Consider the following 8937-nt stretch of genomic DNA (forward strand, 5'->3'; position numbering starts at 1 on the left):
GCATATTTGCTCCTTATATTATTAAAAAATAAAAAATATACCAATGCAACTCTTATTGTACTACTTTTTTTTTATGGGTGAAAATGGTATGGTAACGGTAACTCCGCCTGCGCTAACGGGATACGCTGACGGAACACCAGTGAAGGGTGATAGATGAGAATGAAAACAGGCCAGTTAGCCCATCATATAAATTCATCAGGAATTAACCATGATAGTTTCCAGGGGGAACCGCGAGGAGGTCGACCTGGTTGGGTATATTGCTAGCAATGGGATTCTCAGTCTCCATTACTAACAATCCCTTTACCCTCCAAACTTATTGTACTACTAGACTAATAAAATAAAAAATTCAGAGTATTTTCATAAAAAAAATCCATTGTCTTAAAATTTTTATTTTAAATATAATAAGTGATTAATAAGACTAATTATTTTACAGTTTCATTTGTACTAACAAACAATAAAGGCTATCGAAATCTTCTCATGGACGGCTACAAATTCACATTAAAATACGGCACTTTTGGTAAGAAAATGCGCTGGAGTTGTTCGAAACAGAGCTATAGAGGTTGCAAAGTTGCCATAATTACGCACAACGATAAAATAATTTCTATCGTAAACGAACACAATCACCCACCCGACCTGAAGTTTACATAAATTTTAAGGTTAATCAACTTATTCCTTAGTGTTTCTAGTATTTTAATGTTATTATGATGTATTTATATTAATCCATTCGATTGAAATCTGGCTACTAGATGCGCTCTATGCATTTTTCTAACGGATTGCATTCTATTTAACTCGTTTATGATCGAATGGTAGTTCCAGAAAACGATTAAACAATTTTTCCTACAAAGAAACGGTTTACTATAAAAAAATCGTACCAAAATACAACGTTATATCGTTATTATTTTTTACTTGGTTACTGTGTTGTTAACTTGTTTTATTTATATAAAAATATATTAATATAAAAAAAAATCCCTTAAGTAGTATTAATATCAAAAAATTTATAAAAATAATATAATAAAAGGACCTGATATGAAGTCAAATGAAAATCTCTGTTATTCATTTCATTTATGAGTAAAACAACCAAAAGCAAGCGAAAAACTTGCAAATAAGTTCAACATATTTAAGTTTTTTTTTTTAGTATTAATAATTTATCGTAGCATAATTGTATCATATGATTTTATTTAATGTCCCGGCTGCAATTCACATCCGCTATTTTTGGACAAATCGAAGAAGAATGGACGACCTTTAGAAATATGGAAAATGAAGCATCAACTTCAAGCCCAAAATTTGCTTTGGAAAAACTACCTGGACGCAATTTACGGCAGTGTGCGATCTGCAGTAATAGGAGGACTGGAATAAAACGTTCCAACCTTATCTGTTGCCGTTGCAAGAGGGGGTTACATGGAATTTGCGCAGCAAAACATAAATGTTAAACTTTTTTTTTTATTTTTATTTGGCTTTCCATTTTTTTTTTTATAACATACTACTTGTATATCTTTTGCCTTCTAACTAATTGCCTTCAACAGTTGTTTCCATTAATTCTTTAATTTTCTAAATTCTATTAAATTTCTAAAATTGGAGAAGTTATAAAGTTTTAAGTAGATATATATTTTTTATTTATTTTATACCCAAATTTTCTATAGCAGTTTTAGAATGTATTAGAATTTTGATAGATAGCTGTCAAACGGTTAAAAGGAAAACAAAAATTATGCAAATGCATGGAGAAGCTTATACGATCTTCACGAAAACTTTAAAGTGTAATAAATAATAAATATTATCATAATCATGATGATACAATCAATATTGCAGTACTACGGTTAATTCACTATAATATTAAAATTTTCCCCTTGCTTTATAATAGGTGTGTCTTAAAAAGTATACAATTGTATGGAGACACTTAAATTGCCATGAACGTCTACGATCGTCGCAGAAATTTTATTTTGTTTATTGTGTTATTAAATTACTTCTCTTTGAGTAAATTGTTTTTATCTCTTTGAGTAAATTGTTTTTATCTCTTTGAATAAATTGTTTTTATCTCTTTGAGTAAATTGTTTTTATCTCTTTGAGTAAATTATTTTCTTTTTATAGGTCACAAGACGCATAAAAAGGCGCAACATCTCACATTAGATGGATATAGATATGGTTTACAAATGATAAGTAACTTAGGAAAAGGCAGATGGAGATGTGTAAAGCAGAGGAAGGGATGTAAAGCTGTAGTGGTCACGATAGATGACACTGTCATTGCTGTTAAAAGTAATCATAACCATCCTCCATAGATTGAGGGTTACCTTTAGGAAAAGACTTTGTACAGTAATTATATCATGGGTATATATCTCTGTATATACATTTATATTTCTGTATATAAAATTAGCATATAAATTGACCATTTAAATACTATTAAAGTGATAATATTACTGGGATAATATTAGCGTATTGAATTTAATTTTTAATAAGAGCTTCCAGTTTTTAATTTAACATTTTTTTTAAACTATTTTTAATTAAAAAATTTTCATCTTTTAAATGTTAATGTATTTTTCATTATACTTAATATATTAAGTTGTTTAGAATAAAAATTATTGCTTACAGCGTGTTAACTGTACATAAATTTGCTTAACCAAATTTCGAGCTTACGTTACTAGATTATTTATAAGGAATTCTATTTAAAATTGTAATTTTACAAATTAACGAAAGAATTTAATGTATGTTGAATTGGTATTTTTATTACATATTGTTATTTCTTAAGGTTAATTTAAGGTTGTCTTGAAAAGATTGCTCTCAGCAATAAGACCGCTTTACTATACTTATACAATTGTATCGTTATATTTGTTAATTGTCTTGCTTATTCCCGATATTGTATAATGCAAATAAAGTATACTCATTCATTAATTAATTGTTATTTCTTCTAATTTACTCTCCGAATTTATTTGCATTTGAATTGCATATTTTAAATTAATGCAAATAAAAGTGGTAAAGAAATTTATTATTGTTATAATTCAAAATAGTATATATACATTTTAAATATATAGTGTTATTTATATATAAAACAATGCTTTTAACTCTGTATTATTTGAGCAAATGTTTTTTAATTAGATGATATATTTATTTTAGAATACCGACCGTGCTCTCAATACATTAATGTTTAACTTTTTGTACATTGTTGTTTTATTTCAAAGCCAACACATTATTTTGACACTTTAGAATCCAAATATTCGCATACAGCGCGGTTTTAAAGGGAATTCCTCCTGCAAACGCTAAGTCTGTGGAATGAGCTCCCCTGTCGTGGTTTTTCCTAGAAAGGGCGTATTTTTTTTTATACAGCTTAGAATGGCAAACAAGCTGACGGCCCACCTGATGGAAAGCGGTAACCGCCGCCTATAGACATGAGCAGTACCATGGACATAACAGAGTATACATATGTATGGGCATGTATAGTATGGGCGAAACAGCCTATGATACTGACCCATGCGTTGCCGCTCCTGAGGACTCAGGTGTTATTTCTCTGTACCCTGTAAATTCACGCCGCATCCCACTCTTCAAACCGAAACACAGCCATGAAACAACTGCTTTACGGTTGAAACACGAATGGGACAGAGGTACCCAAGCAAACGACTTTTGTAGTCTCCCTCTGGTAAATTTGCAATTATTAAGAAACTAGAAAAAAAAAGGTTCTCAATTCAACGACATTTTTATGTGAATTTTCTGAATTATTGTCAACAATTCTAAATCGGTTTTAATGATTATTTTGCAATCGATATAGTTCGCCTATATTGGTTCAGTAATAATTTTATCACGATATATTTTTATATAAATACATTTTATAACAGGTATATAATCTTCTTTAATATCTAACCCCCAAATATTAGTAATAATATAAATAAAAAAATAAAACAAATATATGTATTACTTAGCAACAATTTATTAAATAAAAAAAATATTTATTTATTTATATACTTTTGTACATTCACTTATAGTATAGATATTAGGTTATAGTAAAACTGTATATAGGGTCCACCCCTTAAAGGAACTTCTTCCAGTTCTTGAGAACCCGAAAGGACAAAGTGTCTAATAGGGTTTGTATATAAAGCATAACATATGTTGTAAAAATAATATGATTCGAAAGAAGCACCAATGTATTTAATACTTCATTAACTGCAATAATTATAATTAATTGTCTACATTTAATTTTAAATTTATATCGATATTAAACGTTTTGTATATTGTATGTGTGAACCAAAGACATATTTTGTTATTAGTAAGGTCATTACAAATATAAAAAAAAAAATCCTACATGCACCCCTAGTACAGACCTAATTTAGTTACAATTTTATTATATAATTAATAAATTATATAAAAACATTGAACTGTGATTAAAATATTGCCATCCTTGCATTACTATAAACAAAGTTCATATAAATATATAATTAAATTATACCATTATAATATTTTTGTAATGAACCTAATGTATTTTATAAATTACATATTAGATGGTCCAAATGAATTCAATAAACGAATTAATATAACCAAGTTTTTTATAGAGCAAAAATATACATGTACAAGTAACATATGTATAGACAGATCATTAGATGATTTTCTAGTAAGTTAGATATGGAACATCATGGAATGTGCATGATAAGTATGAGTATATTTTTAACCGACATCAAAAAAGGAGGTCGAGGAAATTGATTTTTTACAGTTACCAATTGTGATTCGATTTTAGTGGTCCCTTTTGGGAGGGAAATTCCCATATAAATATTCTTAATTGAAGTCGGTTTTTTTTGGTGAAAATACATTAAATTATTAAGTAACATGTACTAATTCATAATTTGAATTTGTGAGTTACATATTTGTAAATAAACATATTTACAAATATGTACTTACAAACTTAGAAATAGTGGTCAACCTTATGACGATATTGTCATATTATTATACATTATATTGTCAGGAATGGTAAAAAATATTTATTTATTTATACTTTATTGTACATACTACTGATATATAAAAAATATGACAGAGGTATAAAAGTAATGTAATGTACTAAAGCGAGCTTAACTCTAAAAGAATTCTCTTTCAACAAACCTAAACATTTTAGGTGTATCAAATTGAATATTATGTACGCTATCAGAAACAGATCGTTTGGCTTATTATATAAATCTCAAGTTATTTATTATGTTGTGACAATAAAATTATAATTAGGAATATACAGTATAAAGTACTTTACAGTATTGTTACAGTGGAACATAATGTCTCATTAATTAATATTATAATAAAATTTTACTATATAAGTACAAGCAATTGTATTTTAACTATATAAAATATATTGCTGCAAATAGCATAGATACATAGCTGAGCAGACAACGCAAGTCTACCTTTATGATTTGACAGATGGGAGTGACGCATAGAATTAAAATTGTTACAATTTTAATTTAAAAACTAAATTAAATTGTTCTTTAGATGTTTGCCAATATTTTTTTACACATATTTTATTTAACTTATTCATACATAATACTGTATTTTACATTGTAAAATAATTAATAATTTTACATTGTATAAATTTAGATAGTAAAATAAGAAAACATTATTAATTAAATCTTATATATAAAAATCTCGTGTCTGGTTGTTTGTGGTCGTACTCCTCTGAAAGGGGTCAACAGATTTTTATAAACTTGAAATGATTTGGTAGATATGAGATTAGACCGTACATAATACCAGCGGGTCCACCATGAAATGAAATTCCGAAATTTCGGACCCAATTTCGTGTTTTTGTTTAAACCAAAATCGGACCAATAAATGGAGTTGAACATTTCGTTCGCCATACATCTTATTATAAAAGTCTAAAGGAATAATATTTTAACATTTTTAATATTTCCAAACGGCATGTATTATGTAATTTTGACATCAAATTTGTGTTTCGTTTGGCTCCGAAATTTCGGAAAACATTTCATGGTAGGCCCTCTGGTGATTAGGATATCCCTATCCAGAAAAAGAAATTATATAACAGAAGAACGTTTACCGGGTCAGTACCGATAATGTATTATATTAAAGATTGGTTATATCTATATTTAATAATATTTTTGATATACATAAGAGAATAAATGTATCGATTTACATAGCCTTACATTTTATTTGAATTCAAAAATAATTTCTTTTACTTCAAATTAAGGAATCCATGTAAAACTGTCATAACTACTTATATTATCAGAATTACTCATGAATTTATATTTGAAATAACAAGTTTAGAGCTTGGCTTATGGAATCCAAAATTTGTTAAAACAATTCGAAGATTTAGATGAGTACATGATAATAAATATAATCGAACATGACTCACGGTAGTTATTATACAATTTATTTATTGATTAGTTATTTAGTAAATAACAAATATAGTGACATATTCATTACAAATATATTTTTTAAATTATTGGTATATAACGAAGACAGTTATTATACTTTTTTAATTTTTTTTTTTACACAAACTCTTGTCACAAATGGACACTACAGGAAGCTCACAGTAGTAGTAGATTACAATTCAAAGGTGAATCAAATTGTGTAAATAATTTACACAATTGGATTCACCTTTTCTAATGTAAACATTTTTTATTCATATAGAAATAATTAATATTTTTTTAATAAATAAAAAACATAGGCAACTTGTTTATATCATTTTTATTATATAAAAAAAGTGCTCATAGTAACAAATTACTGTGTGTATGAATTTGTGTTATTATTTTATGTCATAATAAAATATGCTAATGAGTAATTTATTGTTTTTGTATACATCACCTCCTTCTTACAACAAAATTTAATTACGTATAAAATGATAATCGATATAACATTTTTAAGGGTAACATTTTTATGGTTTAATTTTACCTAAAATAAATATAATAAACAAAATAACATTGTATATGCTTATCCGTGACGAGATATATACCCCCCCCCCCCCCTGCTCCTAGACAAAGTACAAACGAATCTATTAATAGAATCGTTATCGTTAGAGTCCGGGAGATAGAACGGGACAGCGACGTACGCTGTCTTATTCTTTCTTATGCGACCACTGATTGTAACGATTCGATCGATAAATTAATTTGTTTATAGAGGCAGATCAAATAATTAGAGACATTTATCGAATAATCCTTGTGATAAATATACTACCATGTAGGTTTTCACCGTCAGAGTTGAGTCTACTGAACTCACACAGAATATTTAGTTTTCTCAATGGTGTTTCCCATTACAGGAAAGTTAGTCAAATGTAATTTTTGGTGTCGGCCAATTTGAACTCACAATTATTACGGGTTTATAAGACCATAATAATATATATCGTTAAGCTTTGGCAGTTTCATAAATAAGTACCTATGTGTACACATAGTTACAGAATTCATATATTCACACATCTATAATCCCAGAGAAGGTAGTCAGAGACATTAAATAGATTCTTATATAGTTCTTATAAAAATACTGTTCATATAGACAGTGATATAAAAAAAATCTTGATTTAATAATTACTATAACATACAATTGTTGAGCAACAACTTTTTATACTATATAAAAGGTAATAAAGGTAAATTACTATTAATTAATATAATCCAGCAATATATATAAAAATAACAAGACAATTAGCAGTTGGTAACAACTTTTAATGGTAATTTAAAAATATAACAGATTTTATACAACAAACTAACATATATTGTAACAATTTAGCAATTGTACAAAATATTTCTTTTGTTATGCTGAATTTATTGTTATAAGCTCAATGTGCACTTCATTGTTTGTAATTTTTCTTGATCCTTGTATACAAAAAAAAAAATATTTAACTTGCTTCCATATAGCAAGTGTTATTAACAAGTAAAAAGATAACTTGTAGTTTCTGATTGTATCTAAAATTATGCGACTTACTAAATGAAAAATTTCATAATTTTTTTCCTAAAAACCTTAAAGTAATCGAGACTTGTGTTTTTTGTTGATAATTTTGTAATTAAAGATAATTTGAAGTAAAATTTCTTAGTTGACAAGTACTATGTGTGAATGTAAAGTGACACATAATACGCAATCTTTTCCTACGTGATTTATAACCCACACAATCGTAATTGTTCTTGTTAGTATGTGTATTTTACAAAGTTTTACAATACAAGAGAACAAATAAATTTATGATAAATTATTACTATATCAGTAAAAAAAAAATAAAACCACTCGCCAATTAAGAAACATTATTTCAAATTATCCTTAATTACAAAATAACAGAGACAAAGTAAACAGAAAAGACTCGATTCCAGCATCATTTAGTATTTCGTGTCCAGTTTAAAAAAAAGTTTTAAAAAAAGTAGGCTAAATTAATTTAGCTTACCAACAAACATACATAAATTTACCTAATTTATATATAGATTGAAATCGAAATCATAAGAGTTCTTTCATGGGAGTGTTTTTTTTTTTATGATGGGTGAAATTGGGTCAGCAAAATGCGCCTATTCGCTATACTCCGCTATCAGTATACTTGTATTGGCGGGGCACCAGTAAGAGATGATTGGTGAGGATCAAAATAGGTCAATTGGTCTATTGTGACGATTTCAACAAGAACTAATTATGACAGTTTCCAGGCAGAACCGCGTGGAGGTCGATGCTCGATCTGATAAGGTATACTACTAGCAATGGCAGCCACATTTCTAAAAATTCATTCCTTCTTTTAAGGAAGTATTGGATCAGCGAAAATAAATATTTTGCCCAAAGAAACAGGTGGATAAATATGGCGCGTATAAATATCCTGTGGCATCGCCCGTAGTGTTATTGCAATATGGAATAGTCTATAACCGATTGGTAGTTTCAGAGATTAGCACTTTCAAACAAACAAACATGCTTTAGTAAATACTTATTTTAACGTACATCTAACGATTTCGATTTCATTCTATATACAATAGCTAGAAAACAAAATATAATACCATCAAGAGGTTTTTA

The 8937-nt window shown here is 27.8% G+C and overlaps 1 long non-coding RNA gene across 1 annotated transcript; it reads left to right on the plus strand.

The window, feature by feature from the left end:
- The first annotated feature begins 436 nt into the window (after positions 1-436).
- On the plus strand, positions 437-2879 carry LOC128200139 (uncharacterized). The gene is made up of 2 exons (XR_008252550.1): positions 437-656; positions 2086-2879. It is a non-coding gene; the product is annotated as an uncharacterized LOC128200139 (long non-coding RNA).
- The last annotated feature ends 6058 nt before the right edge of the window (positions 2880-8937 follow it).

This window comes from Galleria mellonella, unplaced genomic scaffold (assembly GCF_026898425.1).
Source record: "Galleria mellonella isolate WM207_F2 unplaced genomic scaffold, CSIRO_AGI_GalMel_v1 utg159, whole genome shotgun sequence".
Classification (NCBI taxonomy): Eukaryota; Metazoa; Arthropoda; class Insecta; order Lepidoptera; family Pyralidae; genus Galleria; species Galleria mellonella.